Raw genomic sequence first — 24,377 nt, forward strand, 5'->3', positions numbered from 1 at the left:
ATTAGTCAATAAATTTAAAGAAAATAGTGCTAATAGGGACGAAACATTGTTCTGGTAATAAGTCAAACTTGAACCATTGATTGGTTGGTCCTATACAAACCAACAACTTAGTGGCAAAGGACTCCAATAGAAAATGGAAGGTCCTAGGTTTGAGTCCTAGTTGATCAATGAAAAACTCAACATGGTATCAAAGCTAAGCTAGGCCAGGAGTCCCAAGAAACTAATGTGGCTTAAGGTGGTGTGTTGGTAATAATAAAAACTATAATGCCCAAAATTTCAAGGCTAGCTTTTATCTATAATGATATTGCTAAATGGTTATCTTGTTAGTATGACTATGGTGATGTTATTATCGTCACTACCATTACAATGGAATTGGTAATACTAACATTGGTGCATATGTTATTTTTTTTTGTTTCTCAATAAAAGGCCGAAGCCAAGAATAGTATTGAAAGAAAGCAGAGACAATACAAAATATCAAAATATTATAAAGGTCTGATACAAAGTCCGACTCTGTCGATAAACTAAGTCAAAATTTCAAAGTTTTTAGAAGATTAAGAAGCTAAAATACTAAAATTAAAGCCATTTCTAATATTAATTCTATCAAAGTAGAGATTTTGATCCATACTCAAAGAAGGACCAAATTCACAAGGGAGCTTAAGGACATGCTCTTTCAAAATTCTAGTGAGGAAGGGCAACCATCTTTGTCTTTGTAGTTGAAGGGTTCTCCTATTCATCTATTTCCAACTCTTATTGTTCCTTTCTCAAGTCTTCACTTCTGAGTCCATCTAGACCTTCCGCATGCTTGTATTTCATAATCCAATCCACCATTTCATTGAAGTAGTCTCCAATTTCCTTGACCAGGAATCCATCAATTGTGAAACCCATTAGCCTCTTCAGAAATTCTAAATTTCTACAAATGGAGAACTTTCTAACTTCAAAACTCTCAGAATCCCAAATCATCAGGATTGGAAACCTAGGAGTCATCTTTCCTGATATCATCCTCATCCTATAATGCATTGGATATAGAATAGTGAGGTTTTTGTCAATAAAATGCTTAACAACAATGTCTAGATCTCCTATAAAGGATTCATTGAAGAGCCGCATAAAGGATTAATCTGTGGGAGTAAATAAGCACCTCCATAAGCCGTTAATCTGAGACCCACCTTAAAAAAAGAATCTTTCTTTTGCTCGCCAACAATCTAAGAAGTGAATCCATTTTGCCTTGCTTGAAAAACTATAAAAATGCTCTTAGAGAATTTTACCATTTTTATAGGAGTCACTTCGATAGGGAATATGGTCTTTTCATATACATTTGCTGGGTATATGAAGCCCAATAGCCACATGGTTGTCTTCCCTAGAAGACTCTTCATTTCATATTTGATATGTTTATATAAATGGCTGTGTGCAGCCCATACAGGATGTATTGTGTAATTGGATACTTGTTAATAAGAATTCTCCCTACATTTCTAGTGGACGTAGCCACTTAGTGGTGAACCACATTAATCTTGTGTCTTGAGTTCTTTGTTGTGTCTATTATTCTTTTTGTTGTTTTGTGCTCATTATTATGTGTTTTCTCTGCTCGTTTCTGAACTAACAATTGGTATCAGAGCCACAATTGGCTTGAGCAGAGATGGGATCCGATTGGATAGTTGATCCTGGATATGGGTGCCCTTACTTTATGTTTGATCCCAAAGATGGCTGCTTTTATGTTATTGACAAATAGGCTAAGGTTTCAGATGATAAGGCCAAAATAGATGATGAAGCCGAATCAATCATCAAAAATTTTCTTGGTAGTCTAGACTTGGTAGAGAGTGATGTCCAAGTGGAGGATGAAACCAAACGTTATTGGTGGGATGGTTGGAAAAAGGAGGAGACTTATCCTAGATATGGGTGCCCTTACTTTGTGTTTGATCTCAGAGGTGGGTGCTTTTATGTTATCAATAAATAGGCTGAAGTTTCAGATGATGAGGCCAAATCAAATGATGAAGCCGAATCAGTCATCAGACAATTTCTTGGCAGTCTAGACTCTGTAGAGAGTGATGTCCAAGTGGAGGATGAAACCAAACGTCATTGGTGGGATGGCTGGAAAAAGGAGGAGACTTCGACTAAAGAAGAAGAGGGTTTGTTGTATTTGCTATTTGAAGAAGATACTGGTTTGTTTCCCTTCCAAGATGAGAAGGATGCCTCCCGAGGTGAGGAGGATGTAGTCTCAAATCTAGCGAATGAGGATGACCCTGAAGAAGAATAGGCAGATTGCAAAAGTGATGATTTATTGCTCTAGATTGTAGAAATAGAGGCGGAGTGGAATGCATTGATTGCAAGTACTGCACAAGTTTCTACACAAAATACAACAAATTCATTCAGTGAGGCAACCGTGAGAATTGGGAGTGATGCTTGTAGGCTATTCACACCTATACAAGAGTTTTATATTTGGGTATTAAAATTTGATAATGGTGATCTTCTAGATATTTTATTACGGGGGAGCACAAAAGCAAGAGAATTTGACGAAGGAGTGTATTATGCATCTGTTGATAGTAGTGTTCTTGATTATGGATTAACAGATGAAGTAGTTAGAGAATATGTTTTTAACTCTGATCTGACTTGGAGAAGATTTCGCACTGTTCATGAACAGAGTTTGGTGATATTAAAATCTTCTCAAGAGCTGGTTGTAGTATGAGCCTTGGAATGGAGATGCAGGTAATGTTACAGGCTGTGCCAGTTAGACTTCACGGGGGAGATTGTTGGGCATATGAAGCCCAACAGTCACATGGCTGTTTGTCTTCCCCAGAAGACTCTTCATTTCATATTTGATATGTTTATATAAATGGCTGTGTGCAACCCATACAGGATGTACTGTGTAATTGGATATTGGTTAATAAGAATTCTCCCTGTGTTTCTAGTGGACGTAGCCACTTAGTGGTGAACCACGTTAGTCTTGTGTCTTGAGTTCTTTGTTGTGTCTATTATTCTTTCTGTTGTTTTGTGTTCATTATTATGTGTTTTCTCTACTTGTTTCTGAACTAACAACATTGCATTTTCATCTAGAGAGATCACCTTTCCTTCTAGCCCACACCACTTCAATTCCATCTGCGGGAAGGGTCACCTTTCCTTCTAGCCCACACCACTCTAGGTTGTCTTAACCCAAGAAGATTTTGCTTTGCAGCCAAGTCAAGTTTTCTGATGGATGTCGATTCATCATTATTTATCTCTCCCTTTACTTGCCAATGCATCAAAACTAGTCTTGTCACTTGCACGACCTTTCATTAAGTTTTATTGTTTCTTGGGGAGACAATCCTATCAAGCCATAAAGAGTTTTTTATATTACCAAGCTCTGTTTGGATATGCCATATACTTCTCCAAGATTGTACTTATTCTAGCTTCCCCCAATTTGAGAAACATATCCGTTGTAGATATCCATCCTTTTTGACAGTTCCATATCCATTGAAGATATCCATCCCTTTCGCTAGACCATTTTAGGAGTTCTTTAATATCTACCTGCAAATAATCTCATCCTCATTAACTATATATGTGGTATCCTTCCCCTAGAACTTTGAATTTGAAATCCAACCCTACTGATTTCTAATAGCTAATAGACAAATTCAAATTCAAAATGAAGGATTGCTTCCTTTCTAGGTTCTCGCCACAAATTTGAAATCCCTTCCATCTGCTCCTAGATTTAAAGCCAAATGATCTGCTATACCATTAGCCTTCCTATATATATGATTAATAGTGGCAGCTTTAAAAGAGTCAATCAAAACTAACGTTCTTCCCAATACTGCATTTAGCTTTCAATTAGGAGTAGATCTCGTTCTCAACACGTTAATGACCACCGCAAAATCTCCTTCAATTTCAATATTTGTAAATTTTAACTCTTTGTAGAGGAGTATTTCTTCCTTCAATTATGCCATGTTATTATTGTCATTCTCTAAATTTTTAGTTGTCTTTCTAATACCTTTCCATCTTTATCATGAATTGCACATCTAGCCCCTGAAATACCCAAGTTTCCCCTAGATGCTCCATCAAAGTTCATTTGGTTTTGGAGGAATCCAAACACTACTCTCTCTCACAATCCTACTCCTTTTACCACCCCTTCCAACAAAAGGTGGTATCTTTAAACCATACCATTTCATTCTAATCTTCCCATCCCAATTTGAAAATTGGACATCCTTAGGTATATGAAAATCAAAACTGTCATTGATAACTTCCACAGCCGCAGCTTCTATCTTGTTAATAAATGAATTCAACTTCATTTTTTTGCAATGGAAAATTCTTCTATTTCTTTCCTTTCATAGTTCCCATAGCAACAATGACGAACTAATAACCCAACTATCACCATAAAGGCTCTTCTTGTTCATTAAAGGCCACTCTTTTAATAAACTTAGAATGTCATTTGGTAGAGCAGTTACCCACCCCAATTTTGCGCATATCCATCTGCAACATTGTTGTGAAAATGGGCAACCCAAAAGGATATGATTTACTGTCCCTTGACCATGTTCACAAAGAGCACATGTAGATGGGCCTTTAAATCCTATTTTCTGAAACCATTCTACAGTTAAAATTCTAACTTGAAGGGCAACCCATGAGAATATCCCTTCTTTTGGAAGACAACTTTTATGGCAGTACAGTTGTATTGGAATTTTAGTTTTTTGAAAGTGTTGTTTTTTGATTATTGAAAATTATAACCATCTTTTAAATTATAACATCTAGACTTTGCCCCCACCCATAACAATTTATCTTGATTGTTTTGAAAAGACAATGGTTTTCCATTTAGAATGTCTTTTAATTGGGATAGATCTTCTTTCAAAATAGGAAGATTATCAAAAGGCTTCCATTCCCAATCTGCAGAAGGTTCATTATCCACAAATTTTACATAATCTCGGACAAAGGATCCTCATTCTTATTCAAAGTGTCCCCTAAGTCTTTATGAGTTAAATACATTATTAATTGTTGGATAACCACCCCAAGAATCCTTCCAGAATAAAGCACTTTGACCGTCTGCAATGTCCCAAGGCAGTTGATCAAAGATAACATCTTTGCATTCTAATAGGAAATTTTGTACTCTTGATCCTTTGAGTGGGTTGACTGCTCTACAGATTCCACCGAGACTTGCATCTTTGAAATATTTGCCCTGAAGAATTCGAACCCATTTAAGATGAGAGTCCCTATACATTTTACACACCAATTTGGCCCCCAAAGCCTTGTTTTGCCATACTTGATTTTTGAGCCCTACACCTCCCACTTCCTTAGGTTTACAAATTTTGTCCCATGCTATCAAATTCAAATTCTTTTTGTCATATACCCCTTCCCAAATTTTTTTTCTGAATTTCTACACTAGATTTGTATTGGCTCCCACATGGATAGAGAAGCAAGAAATAAAATAGATTGGTAATGTTGTTAAAACTGATTTGAATAATATAACTCTCCCTAACCAAGTAAGCCATCTATTTTTCTAGGATGACATCTTCTTTTCCAACTTTTCTCCTATTATATTTCAAAAATTGGTAGTTCTTGTTCTTTTATCTAGTGGGAGACCTAGTAAAACAATTACATCTAGATAAAGCTTCAAGACCCGATGGATTTCCAATGGTTTTTTTCATAAATGTTCGCATATATTGGGTGTTGAGTTAGTGGAGGCTATTGAGTCAACAAGAAATGGAGGGAGGTTCTTCATTACCTTAATCCCAAAGAAGAACTCAAAATGCTTGGATGACTACAAGACAATTTTCCTATGGAGTACCATTTATAAGATATTAGCTAGATCCATGGCTAATAGGTTGAAACAATTTTTGCCATATATCATCTCTAAAGAATAGACAAGGTTTGTGCTAGGGAGATCTATTATTGATGGGGTAATATTAGCCCAAGAAGCAATTCACTCCATTCAACTCTTAATAATCCAATACTATAATCTGATAAGTCCGCACCATATTATTATAATGTTTTTATTGCAACATGATTATGTGTAGCAACCTCAATTGCATTAGATTCTCTACTCGAAAGACTCCATTTCCACTTTCACAAAATGATGGTTCCATTAATTTTTTAATGTCATTATTAGTCTACTTAGTCCATTTCTACTCATAACATCAATCATTAAATGTGTATACCTTTATATTGATTACATTATAGTAGACTCTCGCAAGAATAACATAGACTATGGAAAATGATGTCACAACAATATTAATTATAACTTCTTATTTTAAAAAAACTAATATTTACATCTCTTAGAATAATATATCCTAACCTTAGAATATGAGATCATATTTTTTAACCTCTATTTGAGTGAAGTAGTGATGCCTATAAATTACACCTGAGGAAAAACACAACTATTTTGGTGATACCACCCATGTGTCACGATGTAATGCCTAAAAGTTTAGTAACTAAAAAACCTAATTATTTATTTTATTTTATTTTATTTTATTTTATTTAAGGTGTTGATCTAATCCAGTTATCTCAAACTTGATTGATCCCTTTTTTTGTGAGGATGTGACACAGAAGGGCTTTACCTTTATATATTTACAAAATCCTAACTATAATACTTATACAAGTTCTAGTGTAGATTTAGAATTCTATAATGCCTTTAATAAGGATTGAGTGATAGCTCCGATATCTACTTAAATGATAACAATGAATTTATATTCTAATTCTTACATAAAATTAAAGTAATCTCATTTCTCTATGATTGAAATGGTAAATTACTTATGAACCTTATTTGTAATGATTAAAATTTTGTCATGAAAAATTGGCCTTTTTTTCTTTTATTTATAAATATTCTTTTCTTACAAAATACATTATACGTTTACTCTTTGTAACCATATAAAGATTTTATTTGGTATCTAAGACACTAATTATCTAATAAAAATATAGTATTATAAGATTATAGCATTTTAGATACACCATAGTTCATTTTGTATTTAAAACACTACTAGTAACTTGCCCAAAGCAATAGTTTCAATATTTAAATATTTCATTTATATTTTATCTAAATGAAAAAAAGAAAGGGTGGTATCATTTACATCCATAACAAAATTATCATATTAATAATGCTTCATATTAATATTTAACTTATCTTTATTGGATGATATTATAAAATTTTCACTATCGTTACAAGATGAATAGTCCTAGCACTGATATTCTCATTATAATAATCCTCTTTATAAAAATGTCATTATGCCATCATCAAGGTTGGGTAAAATTAGCATTACTCTTAATGATTCAAAGGTACGAGCCTAAATTATTATTATCATTGTATTTCCTATGCATCTATTCCCTTAACAATCATATTGCACTATCTCCATGTAGGAATATCATGGACATATAAGTGAGTACTAAAATCATTCTCCACAATATCATTGTCATGATGGTATTCTTGACACCGCCACTATCTAATTAGATGGTATTTCTTTTGCCAGACTAATATTAAAACATATTCATGAATAAAATCTAAAGATCAAGTATGATCCAAGTCCTTATCAACCACCATAAAAGAACCTAGGCAATTCCTAATCTCCCTCAAAGTGGACTCAAACCAATATTTTGACGATGGGCTATATAACCTAACCCACATTGGGGTGATGGTAGATTTTTTGTTTAGTGAATCTTGAAACCCAATCCTTGATATAGGTCATAGCCCATGGGCCATCGTTCATAATCCCCTTCTTCTAATGAACATTAACACATTCACTAAGAAAAAAACCTTTAGGCAAGTTCCTAATTTTTACTCGTGGTCCCTAGTTTTCTAAACACCAATTGGAGTTTTTTTTTGAAATAGACCACAAATTCACCCATTTCAAGAAAAAACTTTTTCTTTCAAATGTTGAATTGAGTTTTCTAAATTTGTCATATCTTGCAATTGAATAATCCTTTTTTCATTACCCCTTTTCCCCAAGGGAATTATATTAGCTCTAGTAACAAACCACTAGAGGGAAAATGATCACGATGTTGACCATGGGAATATTTTTATCAGAATACTTTTCTCTTTTAAATTCTAAATTATATATTCTAGGAAGGGTTTTTATGGTAGGATTATCATGTTGAATCCAAGGCCATTTGGGATTAAGTATATTTTTTTACTTTGAAAACCTTCTTGCATAAAATTTGAGTGAAGTTAAAAAATTTTCCTAATTGAATTGATAGGAGGATACTTCCTCTGATCTCCATATAATGGACCACCCTTCAATCCTCATTGATTCAAAAACTTGAGAGACCTATATTCACGGTCATTCCTATTGTGATTAGCCTTGAATTGCTCCACTATTATTGTCAAAATTCTACCATTGATTTTCCTTCTCTTTGCTTGAGGTTTCTTCCACTATTTATGCCACTAGATTCTATTCTCTATCCTTCTTAATGAATTCTTTTTTTTTTTTGAAAATTTTAATCGTTTACATCTCTAGTTTTGATCTCTAAATGATAGATAGTCATGTAACATTTTATTTCAAATTTTATAAATATTTTAATAATTATTATTTTAAATTAAATTTATTAATTATTAAATTTTATATTAATATAATTATTCTTACTCTAAAAAACTAAGAAATATAATTTTTATGTCTAATATTTTTAAAAAATAATAATTATAAATCAAAAGATTATTAAAGGGCTATTTTAATCTTCAAATCGTTTTGTGTGTTCAAGACAAATACTAACTTACTTTTTTTTTTGGAACAATTACTTATGAATTTTGAATCACATGTTGCTAAGTTTTTTAATAAGTGTTCTTACTAATATAATCCAGATATGAATACCATAGGAAAAATAAAATTATGAAAATAAACAATTTATTAAAAAGATATAAAATAAACTAGTAAATTAGGCATTAAGAAATAGATAATCATTTTTCATGTTTTAGTTATAATGAAAATTATTATGTTAAATATATAAGAATTAAAAAGAAAGGGATGGACGTTTTGGAGTTTTGATGTTTCTAAAACTTTCTTAATATTTGGAGAGTGTGTCATAGCATTAGTAGAATTGAAGAATCTAACTTAAGCCTTATTATCTCTTGCACTTCTACAAAGGAGTTGTTTGCACAACCACAACCATTTCTCACCTCCTCCTTAATGGCTACTACAATTAGACACTTCAAGTAATTATCTCTTACCCTAAGTAGTGTTCAAACTTTATTATCGATGTCCTACTCTTTGAATATGATGTATTCATATCTTTTCAAAATTTGGAATGCTTAGGATGGTAGGATGACTCCTAATCCTTACTTAAACGAATTTTTAGCCTTCTAAATAATTCACATATTCTTCCTTTTTTAAAATAGTACTTGTTTAAGTGCTATTTTTACCTTGATATATAAAACACTAAAACAAAATTATATTGTACACAAACCAATTTTTTATTATTATCGAACATTAAAATATATTTAATTAATGTCACATATTAAAGTATACCCCAAAAAAATTAAAAAAATAAAATCAAATAAAAATGAAAACCATAAGGTGAGGAGAAAACTATAAATTAAAAAGCTTGTATGCATTTATGGAATATCGGTGTTATTTTGAATTCTACTGTGATTGTCTATATTCAAGAATTTATAAGACGAAATTTGCAACAAAATTAGTTGACCGCATAGCGCAGTGGATTAGCGCGTTTAACTTCGGATCAAAAGGTCGCGGGTTCGACTCCTACTGTGGTCGGCAAGAAAAGTAAGTGCGTTATATTTCACAATAAACGTCAGGGATGCAAAATTTGTTTTAGCCTGCCAATTGCATTTTCCAGTGTTTTTTCAAATCCATTTTCCATTAATTCTACAAATGAGATCACATTTGTTCGAGGCAATCTGCTTAAAAGTTTCTAAGGCATTTTTAAGTAAAATCATTGTGTACAAATAATGGTAGCGTCATCAACTCAAATTTTTTTAAACCGTTTTGTGAAAAAGATCAGATCACACACTGGCTGGTTGAGACATGGAAATTAAAGAAATTACTGTCATGGAAATTAATATTGAAATCCATATTAATCAGATCTAATAAGAAGCTCAAGAGATCAAACATCAAGATCAACCAAGCCCCTTAGCACTAAAGATGAACTTGATAAACTAATGGTTGTAAGGAAGGATCTGTCACATCAAGTTGCTAAGAATAAGAACGAATTATATCTTCCAACAATGTTGTCACACACTTCAATGATAGTCAAAGTTTGCATTGCAAGATCTATAATTAGAATTGGTCTAAGAGGCCTAGATAGAATAAGAAGCGGGTCCATCAAAATGTGTTGTTGTAACCAAAATCCAATAAGAGAAAGAATTCACAAATGAAGATGGTGTCCCTGAATATTATGAAGATGATGATGTGAACCAACTTGATGCTTATAAAGAGGACGAATTCTTTCATGTGACCAAGACAACCACCATATCTAGTATGAATTTTCAAACCAAAAAATTAATCAACTTGAGGAACTCGTGCAATAGAGGTATAAGAGAGCAAAGCCCGCCAATGAAGACATTAAGGATCTCATTGTGGTAGTTGCTTTGTATGTCTAAAGTGAAACCAATTGAGAAATATGAAATTACTACCCAAAGTCACATTAGAAACAGATTTGCACCTAATGTATCAATTACACATAGAAATAAAGGAAAATAAAAAGAGGATAGTGCAAAAAGGAACATAAATAAGACTATAGGAAGGTCACCACCAAAGAAAATGTGCACATGTCAAATGCTTCTTTGCAAAAGATGGAGTGTCTTAATATACCATCCAAAGGTTGTAGGAAGAAACACCATGCCAAACAAAATAATGAGGATGTTGCATGATGATCCAAACATGACTAGAGGAAGTGGAGAGCTATAGTAAGAGAAAAGGCTATTTCTAGTACTAATGATCAAGTAATGCATGTCAGCCTTGATACTATTAAGTTATAAATGTTCCATTGTCTACTCATTTATTGGGTACCATCCGATTGGAATGGCATTACCTTTGAGCAAATTAAAACTTCAAGTGTCAATGAGAGAATTGCTCGGGTACCCTAAGCATAAAGAGAGGGTCCTATTTATACCAATACCCCAATTATACTCAGTCAATCCAATGATTACCCAAGTGATCTTAAGGATAACACAGAAGTGGAGGCTAATGTCTAGGAAACGCCTAAAGTGTATCTTGGCATGGTGTCTATAGGTAATCAACAAATTGTAGATCCATTTTATACTTCTTTGCTAATAAAGGGATATTCTATAATAGCATTTTGGACTTGAAAGCTTCTAGCAGTGTAATGTACAATTATAAATCATGAACCACTTGGGCTTGGAAGTATTCAACTCTTATGACAAGTGTTACAAAATGGAATCTTGAAAGGTGAATGATAGTGGAATTGTCAATGATATTGAAGTGCAAATTGTCACATGCGTAGATAAGTGATTCTTGTTAGGGATATAATCATAGTTGCTTGCCCAATTAGATGGGGTACGCTGTTGTCAAGAAAGTGGGTATCTTCAATAGGTGCTATCATCTAGATAGACATATTATATCCTACCATGCAATTAGAAGAATGAGAAGTCTGATGGCATGGGGAGAAATATATGTTGAACATTGCAAAAAATATTGATGTTCAAAGCAAAGATGATGTATGTTATCTAGAAACTAAGCTAGGTTATTGTGTTGGATATTATAATAGTAACATTAAAAATCATGTTGATCCTATTATTTCTCCTTGACCTCAATATTTCTAAAATAATGATGTGGAAGTTTTATTGGTGTCATCTGATGGCACAATTGAAATTTCACTTTCAGATTTAACTTTGAATGCACCAATAATGTGGCTAAGTATGAGGCCTTGTTTCTTGGTTTGAGCGTGGTCTCCAAATATGGGGTCAAGTGCATAAAAGTCTACGGTAATTTGAAGCTAGTAATTTCTCAAATAAAAAAGTCATACATTTTCAAAAGATGCTCATATTGTACATGAATATATTATGGGGTACAATTGCAATGTTTGATGTCTTCAACATCAAGTGGTTGGTCAAATATGAAAATATAAAAACTAACTCTATTGTTGTATTGGATTCAAGATTTGATACTTCTTTGGTGGCATCCCATTGTTAGTATCATATGGAAGCTCTCACTAAGCTGAAAATTCCTAATTTTATCTACAATTGGCAAGTATTCAATGATGATATGAAAGAATGAGTTCGTAAACTCCATCACTCACTTTGAGAATTGGCTTATTGATTGGCAACTCATGGTATAGGAGAAAATTGGAAAAGAGGCTTTCTTTAGGAATGAAGTCATTCAATTGAAAATCAATACCATCCAAGAGGCATTCTTTACCTAGAAAAGCTATTTGATAATGATGACTCCTAGATGACAAGAAGTCAATATATCGACAAGGAAGATGTAGGTGTGAACTTAGGAGCTCAAGCATCTCCTAAGACGATCTATCAGGATAATTTTTTTATTGAATTGTTGAAAAGATATATAAAAAATGTTTTCCTTTTTCCTATGACGAGTTGAAGACATACATGTAATATTAACTCCATCATAAAATTCCATTAGTACCTAGTGCAAAGCCTTTTAAAAAAAAAGAAGCAAAGACCCATCAACCCCATTCTAACCCCTCAATTGCAAAAGGAGCTCATAAAGTTCAAGAGTGTGAAATTATCAAGTCGATCAAGCATTCAAAGTGAGTTTCTAACCTTGTCTACATAAGAAAGAAAAATGGAGACATCAATATTTGTGTGGATTTTAGAAATTTGAACATAAAATTCCCCAAGGACATTTATCCACAAAAGCCATAGTACTCACATTACATAATCCAAAATCTCGACTTATCTTAAGGAGAATGCAATCCACAAAATCAATCTACTAAAGTACAAAAATCATCATCCAAATCAACTATCTTAACATAAATATTTCCTTCCTTTTCTAAATCAAATAAATTAACATTGAACAAATCTTCCTTTTACGTTCCTCGATTACGGGAAATCAATGGGCTAAAAGAGTTACAACAAGATGCATCGTCTTTCACTACCTAGGTTAAACATAGTAACACCCTTATTCAACTTCTAGGAACCACTATTCCAACATGCATTCATACAAGACAAGATCTTCGACTAAAATCCTTATCCAAAAGTATACATATCATATTATACAAACATCATAACTTACTCTATCCTAGCATGAAAACACTTATTTTACATCAATATGCATCATAAAAAATATATGGACTTGTCTACTACAACATCCTAAATATACACACTTCCTTGCATTACTAGGGTAACCACAACATACTCTCAAATTAAACTCTAAATTCAATTGTAACTAATATTTTGTACTACCTCTAAGGTACATAAAGCAAACACATTGAATGAATAAAGGTTCATGGTATAAAAATCACATAAACAACAACACCAAAACATCAATCCTAAAGCACAATATAGCCTTATTCAAAAGAGAAAATGAATATAATTACCTACATCCAACCATCTAATGTCTACTTAATTTAATTAGAACCATGTAGGCTTTTCAAACACTTAACGAAACAATAAGTCTGCAAATCATTAATATTTATCTAAAGCTTATCACACAATTAACTAGATCCAGTTCATACTTCTTCCTAATACACCTTATGATTTGGATGATTACAAACCAGTTTTCATCAGAGAAAAATACACTTATTTCCTTAACTAATATCAATACTATTTGATTACCCCATTATGCCTAGATCCACTCTTTGCGGTGTTCTCCCTTAACACACTATCAGAGGTTCAAGTGAACATGTTAGATATAACACTTAACACTTCTTAGTATCATGACCGGGTTGACGATTCAATATTGGCAAAAGACTTTGGGATCATGATAAGATGGCAAAGGTTTGGAGGTATCAATTTGCTTGATGGAAGTTTCAACACATTATTATTTATCAATTTTGACATTATACCACATGAAACGACTTAGACAGAGGAGTAAATTCTCTTCTAAAGTATTTGGATAAAGTGGCCACACCTAATGTTGTGGGTGCCACTTGAGTATTGATGTTGTCATTTATCTTGATGTATCCCTTGTTCGGTTTAAACTTCATAAAAGATTGTTGAGCACTCTCATTCTTATCAACCAGAGCCATTGAAGGAGATTATTGAAATTGACTCACATGAAGCTAATAATTATGAAGCACTGAGAACAAGTACATAAAAGAAGTAAACTCAGAAAAGAGAAGGTTATCCCTAATGTCTTTTTGTAAACTAGCAATAAAAATTCTTTAAAAATCATGATCGGGCATAGGATAAGAAATTTGAGAATACAAATATTTATATCTACCAATAAATCAGTCACTTTTTCTTTAACACCTTGTTTACAATGAATCAAATCAATCAAAGTAATTGTAGGACCAATATTATTGTGAAATTGTTGGATAAAAACATTAGCTAATTGTTGAAATGATGCAATAGAATAAGGATCAAAGAACAATGCTATTGCAAATCTTTACCCCTAAAGGTTCGAGCAAACAATTTAGCCATAGGTCTTTGATCATGAACAAAGTCACTACACAAAGTTTGAAATCTTTTCACATTAGTCAAGGGATCACCTTTTTCATTGTAAAGCTCCAATTGAGGGACTTCCATATATATTTAGGAGGGACAACATAGACAATGTCATCAAATAATGAGCTCGCTATGTAACACCCTGCTTTGCATATAGCTAATACAACCCTAAACTATTACATGTTTTTTCAATTGTTGGCTTTAGAAATAGAATTGAGGATTAAACATGAGATGATTGTATGAAATTATTTGTAGTATTCCCTAGTAAACTTGATGAAAAAAATAATTTAAAAATAATATGACATTATTGTGGCCTAACTATGCTTTTGAATGTGTTTGCTCTGTGCAGGAAAGTAACCGGACTTAGGGAGAAATACATATTTCAAATTAATTTCCTCTATGAAAAGTTATAAGTTCAACTATATTGTTTACTTTGAAGGAAATGAGGATTTACTATTAGATATAGATCTTTTTATGAGGTTTATTATTGTGGGTCCTTAATGAGTATTTTTTAGTCAAATTCCATGTTTTAATTACAAAAATAGACCCCCAAGGTCTATACCCTTGAGGTGGGGGCCTACTGGGCATACAATAAAGACCCTAGGACTTGATTTCACCCTCCAAAAGTCATCATTAAGATGAGTGACGAATTTGGAGGATAGATGAGTTGAGGGTACCTACTCCATCCCCCATACCTCATTTATGAGGGAAGACTTTGGGGAATGGGGTGTCCTAATTGTTGTCCCCTATTAAATGAGCAAAAGACCTCATGAAGGAAGAGGATAGGAAGGTGACAAGTGTCACTTCCACATCCAAGCCTTCCAGTTTAATCTCCCTTATATTGATTTTTAAAGAGGGAACGGGTTGTTACCCATTTCTCCTTTATGCAATAGAAATAGTGAAGTATGCAAGTAAAATGAAATAGTGGAGAGAAAGAAGGAGCCCATGTATATAAAGATGGAGATCAAATGCATAGATTTAGAGAGAGAATTTTTCCTACCCCTCTAATCCTTTTAGTCATTTGTCGCAATGTTGGGGATTGTTTGTAGGGTATTTTGGTTGAGTATGATAAGTGAAAAAATCTATTTAGGTGGTGTTATTATGAGAAAATAAATTTTAGGAATATGGAAAGCTTATAGTTTATGTGAGTAATCTTGATATTATGTTATACTTAATCCTTTGAGTTGTATAAGAAGACCTTGTGATTTTGGGTCTGTATGAAATTTTTGCTCGGGGGTATGGCTAGAGCCCACGAGGCTTCACAATGCCATTAAGGTTGGGAGGAGAGAAAGACTAGATTTTGTGTTTTTCCATTGGCCTTCCTCATTCAAGATCATATGAGTAATTTGGAATAAAGAAGCTTGAGAATCTCATGGTTATTTTCTTCTATTGCATGCCTCCAATTAGAATCCCATTGTTGCTTTTCTTAATATAATAGCTTATTAGTAATTCTATTATGCTTTGGTTGAAGAGTTTATTGTATAATAGAGAAAGCAAACTATGTAAGCTCCTATATTTTGTCTTGAGAGCAAGTTTACCACTAATGCACATTCTTTAATTAATTTACTCAAATATCTATTTGTCATGTCATGGATGCATAGTCTCACTAAACAACAAAGTGATGAACATTGTCATGTAAATATTGAAGCTTTGATGAACGCAGTAATTTAGTATAGTATATTGTCATGAAAAAATATATAAAGTTTTAATTCATTTTGATAACATCTTCCAAATGTGGGTTTAAGTAACTAATGGCATGTTCCCATGCGTCTGCTTAGCTTATTTTTGCTAGCAGTCGTTGCTCAACTTTTTTAGGAAATAATTTTTAGGAAATATCTGTGGAGTTGGTGGCCCCATAAATATTTATTTTTCTGCTTATTTTTTAAGAGAAGTCTTAACATTGGAATTAATAATATTAGTAATATCGACCATAATCTTCTATCATATCGCACTAATATCACCATGCTAAACTTGTAGATAAGACTTGACAGCACCATTTATTGGTGAGACGACATTGTCAACAACTACGACTAAAAAATTGGAGTCTTGTCTTGTAAGTAGAAAGGAAGTACAGAAACTACGACTAATCTTTTCATTGGAATTGTACTCTGGTTGGGCCAGGCATTCGACCATCACCTCACACCAGACTGCATCCGCATTACATAAATCGTAGTTATTTCATTCTGTAGGGAGATGGTCGTTAATTAATGAGGTAATTGCCTCTAGGCATGCAAATCATGCCATCTCACCGTTTCAATTCATGCCCTATCCTATTACGTAGAATTCGCACTGTATTCATTGCTTCTTTTATTATGCCTTCGATATTATTAGTGTCATCATCTATATCATCACCTCGATTTATGTACAAATATAAATGACAGGGGACATTAAGACTGACCTACTGAAGGGAGCCATTCCCTTGTTGGTGAGCCTAATAAATGGGCCTGTCTCCAACATTCTCAACCATTAGATAAGACGTCACCTTCTCTGGTCTTGAGTACAATCATGACCAGGTCAGACCTCCATTTCAAACCTTGCTGTCAGGCATGGCACTGGCGGCGCTGGCTATGCAGGGGAAAATTTGCACCGCACGGCCAGCGCCTTCCTCTATGCATTGCACGACCTGTCAGCAGTCTGCAGTGCCTTTAAACGGAAAACGCCCACTTGCACCCGCCGGAACTTCCAACCGTTCTCGCCGTTGAATTTTGTTTATAATGTTTGATTTTATATTTTAATTTATTTTTAATAATAAGTTGTGTTTAAATTTTTTTTATTTTTTTATTTTTAATATAAATAGGAAGTTTTTAATAAGCATAATTTTTTTTGAATTTATGTATTTAAATTTTTAAATGATAAATTATATTTTTTATTTTCTTTAAATAGCTTTATTTATTTTACTAATTATTATTTTATTAATATTGAAATTAATATAATAGTATTACATAAATATAATTTAAATAATATATTAATTGACATCATTCTTTAAATCAATGAAAATTTCAAATTAATAGTGTTTATAGATAAGATTTAAATGTATCTTTAATAATGTAAACACATATTTTTTAATCCAAAAATATCCATAAAAATAATTTCCTATGATTTTCTTGGTACCTTAGAGAGAATCATCTAACTTGTATGTGTATTATGATGGAGAGGTTCCAACATATTTGAAAGCATTGGTTGAAAAGTAAAATATTTTCATACTTAACATAATAACAAGCTCATTAGTTTATTTGATTATGTGGTAAAATGATAATAATTGAAAAAGTTATTTTTGTTTTACACTAAAAAGAATATTGTTATTCATATAATTTGACGTCATTTTTTGAGATGTTAATTTTTACATTTCTTGTTATTTTAAATATGATGTATCCATATGAAACACAATAGATCAAATGTTGGATGGGAAGTGAGAGACAACATAAACATACCACATGACGATGAAGAGATATAATATACAAATGAAAACTTAAAGCATCATAGAGCTACCACCATGATTGGAAATCAAATCCATTGCAAATGCACATATCATTCATATTAGTTACAATCACAATATATGAAAGCTCACCCAAATGGGAGAAAACCATGGTGTGAGTAGTAAATCACAAAACTTGTACTCTTCTGGAGTATACCTGGTGAGGAGCCATCCATGTTAGGAGATTACAAAGACATTATTAGGTGCCACCCAGTTAAGGGATTTTACAAAAGGGACCTGTTAAAGTCCGCCTGGTTAAGGGATTTATGTTACAATGGTTAGAAGGCAATAAATGAATGATCTGTTGAATTAGCTACTGATAGCTTGATCAGATTTCAATATGAATCACACTTTATTCACACCGGTTGTGTCTTCTCTGCACTGCACTGGTTTTCTTCTTACACCTTGGGCTCTTCACTCAGTCGGTCCTCTGTCCCTCAGCTCTGCACTCTGTCGATCCTCTCACCTTCGGCTCTACACTCTGTCGGTTCTCTGTCTCTAGGCTCAGCTCTTAGTCAATCTACCTCAAACACCCTCAGCTCTACTAAAACCTTTTAGCACTTCCTCTCTCTCTTTTCTTCACTTTGGATCGCCTTACTTTGGATTGCCTTCAACAAGGTCTACTTGTTGCAAATTTCACGATCTAGTCTTTCTGAATGAATACAAAAACACTTTATACATTTTCTGCCGACACTTTCAGGTGATCCCTCAATCAAAGCAATCATAGATTTAGGAAGATTTCAAATTCAAAATCTCCCACTCTTTCTTTGCGCGCCTTACAACATTTTCGCCAAGTGTTCAACAAAATCTGCCACCGCATCTTCCAAAGATAGTAACTTTTGGGTCGTATTCAGTCAATTAAGTGTGAACCAGAAAATTCGCAAGTAATCATGCTTGACTGCATGATAACTGAAGTTGACCTTACCAACATGTGATTTGGCATAGACACAAACTCACCAACTCATCTTTTGCCACCGCAACTGAATAACCGATCACCGCTCTGAGATTTATGGTGAACACCTATCTTCCTTCTGTCATACCGGTGTACCGGTATGCCACTGCACTTCTATATTACCAGTTTATTCTTTGATTGCCAGTTTGTTATGCTAGCATCGAGTTTCTTCCCCTGTTTGCCAATGAGGATTCGATTTGCATACCACCTCAAGTTTTCTTGCCTGAGTCACCTTTTGTGACTTCATCATCATCAGAGTGACCGATCTTCTTGAATGACAGACCAGTTGGCTTAGTCTATCTTTCCTTGAGCTGATTGAACCTTTGGTCATTTGTTACCAATGTTGTTTCCATGTGTTTGTAAGTCATCACCTTTGCTTACTGAATAACACCACTCTACCGATACCACTTCACTGATAAGTGTTAGACATCAATGACAAATCTTAGCACATATACCGGTTCTCTGGATTGACCGGTTTTGTCAATGACCCAACAATTGCAGCTTTAGATGGTCAACAAAGCATTCGAAAAAAATGCAACAATTTTTTGTTGATCTTAATCAAACAATAACAATAATGGACACACTACAAAGTGGAACTGGTAAGTATGAAATGAACTTCAATCAATTAGGAGTCTTTAATTTGAAAATTAATTCGATGTATTTTGCATTTTTTGATGATATTTATATAGATAATCATGATCAACATTTTTTTGGTTATCATGTAGTGTATTATAAAAAAATGTATTAATTTTGTAGTACTTTAACTATATTTTAAAAGTAGATCTTCGAGGGAGTGGATTGTGGAATTAAGATGAAAACATCATTTGTATATTGTACTTTTGAGTTAGACTACTATTGTATATTTTAAAAATTGGCTGACTTTCTTAAGACCACGATGGTCACATTTCTTATTATGTACATAATATGACATTGCAATGATATCTCCTATGCTTACATTTGACAATAAATTCGGTGGTGTGAGCTTTCATATATTGTGATTGTAACTAATATGAATGATATGTGCATTTGCAATGGATTTGATTTCCAATCATGGTGGTAGCTCTATGATGCTTTAAGTTTTCATTTATATATTATATCTCTTCATCGTCATGGTATGTTTATGTTGTCTCTCACTTCCCATCCAACATTTGATCTATTGTGTTTCATATGGATACATCATATTTAAAATAACAAGAAATGTAAAAATTAACATCTCATAAAATGACGTCAAATTATATGAATAACAATATTCTTTTGTGTAAAACAGAAATACCTTTTTCAATTATTATCATTTTACCACATAATCAAATAAAGTAATGAGCTTGTTATTATGTTAAGTATGAAAATATTTTACTTTTCAACCAATGCTTTCAAATATGTTGCAACTTCTCCATCATAATACACATACAAGTTAGATGATTCTCTCTAAGGTACCAAGAAAATCATAGGAAGTTATTTTTATGGATATTTTTGGATAAAAAATATGTGTTTACATTATTAAAGATACATTTAAATCTTATCTATAAACACTATTAATTTGAAATTTTCATTGATTCAAGGAATGATGTCAATTAATATATTATTTAAATTATATTTATGTAATACTATTATATTAATTTCAATATTACTAGAATAAATAAAGCTATTTAAAGAAAAAAAAATAAATTATTATTTAAAAATTTAAATACATAAATTCAAAAAAAATTATGCTTATTAAAAACTTCCTATTTATATTAAAAATAAAAAAATAAAAAAAATTTAAACACATAACTTATTATTAAAAATAAATTAAAATATAAAAATCAAACATTATAAACAAAATTCAACGGTGAGAACTGTTGGAAGTTCCGGAGGGTGCAAGTGGGCGTTTTCCGTTTAAAGGCGCTACAGACTGCTGACAGGCCGTGCAATGCATAGAGGAAGGCGCTGGCCGTGCGGTGCAAATTTTCCCCTGCATAGCCAGCGCCGACACTGGCTATGGGGCTCTTTAAACAGGGACGCGTCTATTCTGACTTTAAAATGGCAGTATCGATTGACTAACATGCGTGTTAGTTGTATGTTTTACACCATCGATTTTGCAATTAACGACTGGGATTGACTAACATGTCGTTATCACGCTGTACGAAAGATCTGTTTTAGAACCAAAATAACTTCAGCCTTTAAACAACACCCCATAGCCTCCCTACGACCTTATGCCTATACAGTGCACCACCCCCTCTCTCTCACTGGAAATGCCCAATTACGGGTGGCAGGACAAAGGTTTTTAAAGTGGAGGGGGCACTGGTCCGCCAACATGTTAGCGGGCACCCCCCACTTTAAAATAATTGTATTTATATTTTCCTTATAAATTTTATTTAATATTTTAAATTTTATTTTATTTAATAAGTTTTTAATAGTTTTTATTTATATTTTATTTATTGTTTATTATATTTTATTTATATATATATATTTTTTGATATATTTTAAATATTGTATTATTTTATATTATATTTATCTAATTTAGAAAATTACTTTAAAATGTTTTTGAGGATTTTAGTTTTTATATGTGAATAAATTTGGTTAATTTAAACATATAAAATTTAAAAAGTCAATTTATTTATTTTATTATGAAATTGATATTTGAAAATTTAAAATATTTTCTATGTTATGTATTTGAATTAGTTTAGTTTTTTTATATTATTTTTAAAACAAATTATCTATGAAAATGTAAGTATTTTTTAATTAAAAAGATTGATATGTGAGAGTGAAGTTAGTTAATTTAAATGTATAAAATTTGAAAATTTAATTTATATTTTTTATTTAGAATTATTTAAACAAAATCAGACAACAATTATTTTATTTGTGAATATTAAATGGTGTAATCTTTCTATCCCTCCATCCCCATCTTTCTCTCTATCTCTCTCTCCTATCTCTATTTCCTTGCATCTATCTGTATCTCTCTCTTTCCCTTTTATCTTTCCAATTAAATCTCTCTGATCTCTCCCTACACTTAAACACACACACCTCTCTCTCTCTCTCTCTCTCTCTCTCTCTCTCTCTCTCTCTCTCTCTCTCTCTCTCTCTCTCTCTCTCTCTCTCTCTCTCTCTCTCTCTCTCTCTCTCTCTCTCTCTCTCTCTCTCTCTCTCTCTCTTCTTTGTGTATTACTTATCTTTATAACCTTCTATATTTCTCTCTTATCCCATCAATTTCTATTTTCCCATATCTCCATCATCCTCTCTATCGATATAAAATTATATGTATATCTATCTACTTCTTATTCACTCCATCTCTTGCTCTCTCTACCTCTCTCTATATCACTTGTTATATCTTTATCTTTCTCTCCACCTCTCCCTCTATTATTGTCTCTCTCTTTCCCTTCTATCTTTCCAACTATATCTCTCTTATCTCTCCCTACATTCAATATATCGATCTCTTTGCTTGTCTTCTATCTTCTCTCTATTTCCCTCTCTCTCCCTATCTCTATCTCCATCTCCATCTCTCTCTCTCTCTCTCTCTCTCTCTCTCTCTCTCTCTCTCTCTCTCTCTCTCTCTCTCTCTCTCTCTCTCTCTCTCTCTCTCTCTCTCCTTTGTGTATTACTTATCTTTATAACCTTCTTTATTTCTCTCTTATCCCCGAGCTATTTCTATTTTCTCATATCTCCATCATCCTCTCTATTGATATAAAATACTCTCTATATCTATCTATCTCTTATTCACTCCATCTCTTGCTCTCTCTACCTCTCTCTATATCACTTGTTATATCTTTATCTTTCTCTCCACCTCTCCCTCTATTATTGTCTCTCTCTTTCCCTTCTATCTTTCCAACTATATCTCTCTTATCTCTCCCTACATTCAATATATCGATCTCTCTGCTTGTCTTCTATCTTCTCTCTATTTCCCTCTCTCTCTCTCTCCCTATCTCTATCTCCATCTCTCTCTCTCTCTCTCTCTCTCTCTCTCTCTCTCTCTCTTCTCTCTCTCTCTCTCTCTCTCTCTCTCTCTCTCTCTCTCTCTCTCTCTCTCTCTCTCCTTTGTGTATTACTTATCTTTATAACCTTCTTTATTTCTCTCTTATCCCCGAGCTATTTCTATTTTCTCATATCTCCATCATCCTCTCTATTGATATAAAATACTCTCTATATCTATCTATCTCTTATTCGTTCCATCTCTTGCTCTCTCTACGTCTCTCTATATCACTTATTATATATTTATCTTTCTCTCTCCACATCTCCCTCTATTATTGTCTCCCTCTTTCTATCTCTATTTCTCCCTCTCACCCCCTCTATCTTTCCCAGGTTATATCTTACCCTCTCTCTCTCTCTCTCTCCCTCTTTTCCTATCACTCCCATGATCTATATCTCTTTGATTCTTCTCTCTTCTGTCTCTATTTCTCTCCCTCACTTTCCCTTAGTGACTATCTATTTATATACATCCACTTTTGTTAAATGTCCTACCAATTTTTCTCATAAATTACATAAATATATACAAAAAATAGACAAATTTTCTTTTAATTGGTCTTCCATACCTATTTGGTGTAACAATTGCACACCAAAGCACAATTTTGCTAATAAATATGATATGGAGGTGCAAAACACATAGTTCATTAGAGGCTTATGCCAATCCAAGCTAATTGTAGATACAAACTTAGATGTGATAGATAGGGGAAAGGACCTAGTAGTTGAGCACCCTAACTTCGTGCTTCTCATAATCCTACATAGAAATTTTAAAAATTACTCCTAATTTTTTACAATGGTTTACTTGGCAAGCCCCCTTCTTATAACTAAGGTTTTAGAGCCACATCATCAATATGATGCATGTGCATCAACATGCTTTTTGACAAGGTGTCCAAAATAACCCCCAAAAAGGTGAGACCAAAAGTCTTGCATAAAATTGTTTGCATTGTAGTTTATTTTAGCACGATTGCAACTTGAATGCGAAGATATAAAAAAAATGAGGATGGTTATATATCACCTAATAATAATGTGCTTAAGATACTTGACATCCATATAAAGTTGATTACCTCATTCTTTCAAAATACTTTATAATCAATTGAAAAATCTACAAAGCTAACAGATATAAATACCAAAAATATACCAAACTATGATAGTGAGGATTAAAAAATATTAAAAAAAATATATAAATATAAATAAAATATATTAAAAAATAAAAAATTATAAATAAAAATATTAAATAAAATTTATGAAATTTTTTTAAAAAAAAATTGAAATTTATTAAATAAAATAACATGCAAAATAAAATGGTAAAAAAATAAATTATAAAAACAAAAAACAAAGACATTAGGATATGTCTTTATGTTTTATATTAAAACATATTGTAAATGAATGATGTTATTAGATATATCTAAATTTCAACTTAGATGTTTCTAATTTTTATAAAAGATCAACAATTTCATTTTTTAAGATTTAAAAATAGATATTAAGTGATAAAAAAGAAATATATGAATAAAAAGAGAAGAATTTATAAAAGTTTT

General features: G+C 32.5%; 1 non-coding gene across 1 annotated transcript; it reads left to right on the plus strand.

Moving 5' to 3' along the window:
• The first annotated feature begins 9,573 nt into the window (after positions 1-9,573).
• Positions 9,574-9,647, plus strand: TRNAR-UCG (transfer RNA arginine (anticodon UCG)). Its single transcript has one exon. It is a non-coding gene; the product is annotated as a tRNA-Arg (tRNA).
• The last annotated feature ends 14,730 nt before the right edge of the window (positions 9,648-24,377 follow it).

Source organism: Cryptomeria japonica, chromosome 1 (genome assembly GCF_030272615.1).
Source record: "Cryptomeria japonica chromosome 1, Sugi_1.0, whole genome shotgun sequence".
Lineage (NCBI taxonomy): Eukaryota > Viridiplantae > Streptophyta > Pinopsida > Cupressales > Cupressaceae > Cryptomeria > Cryptomeria japonica.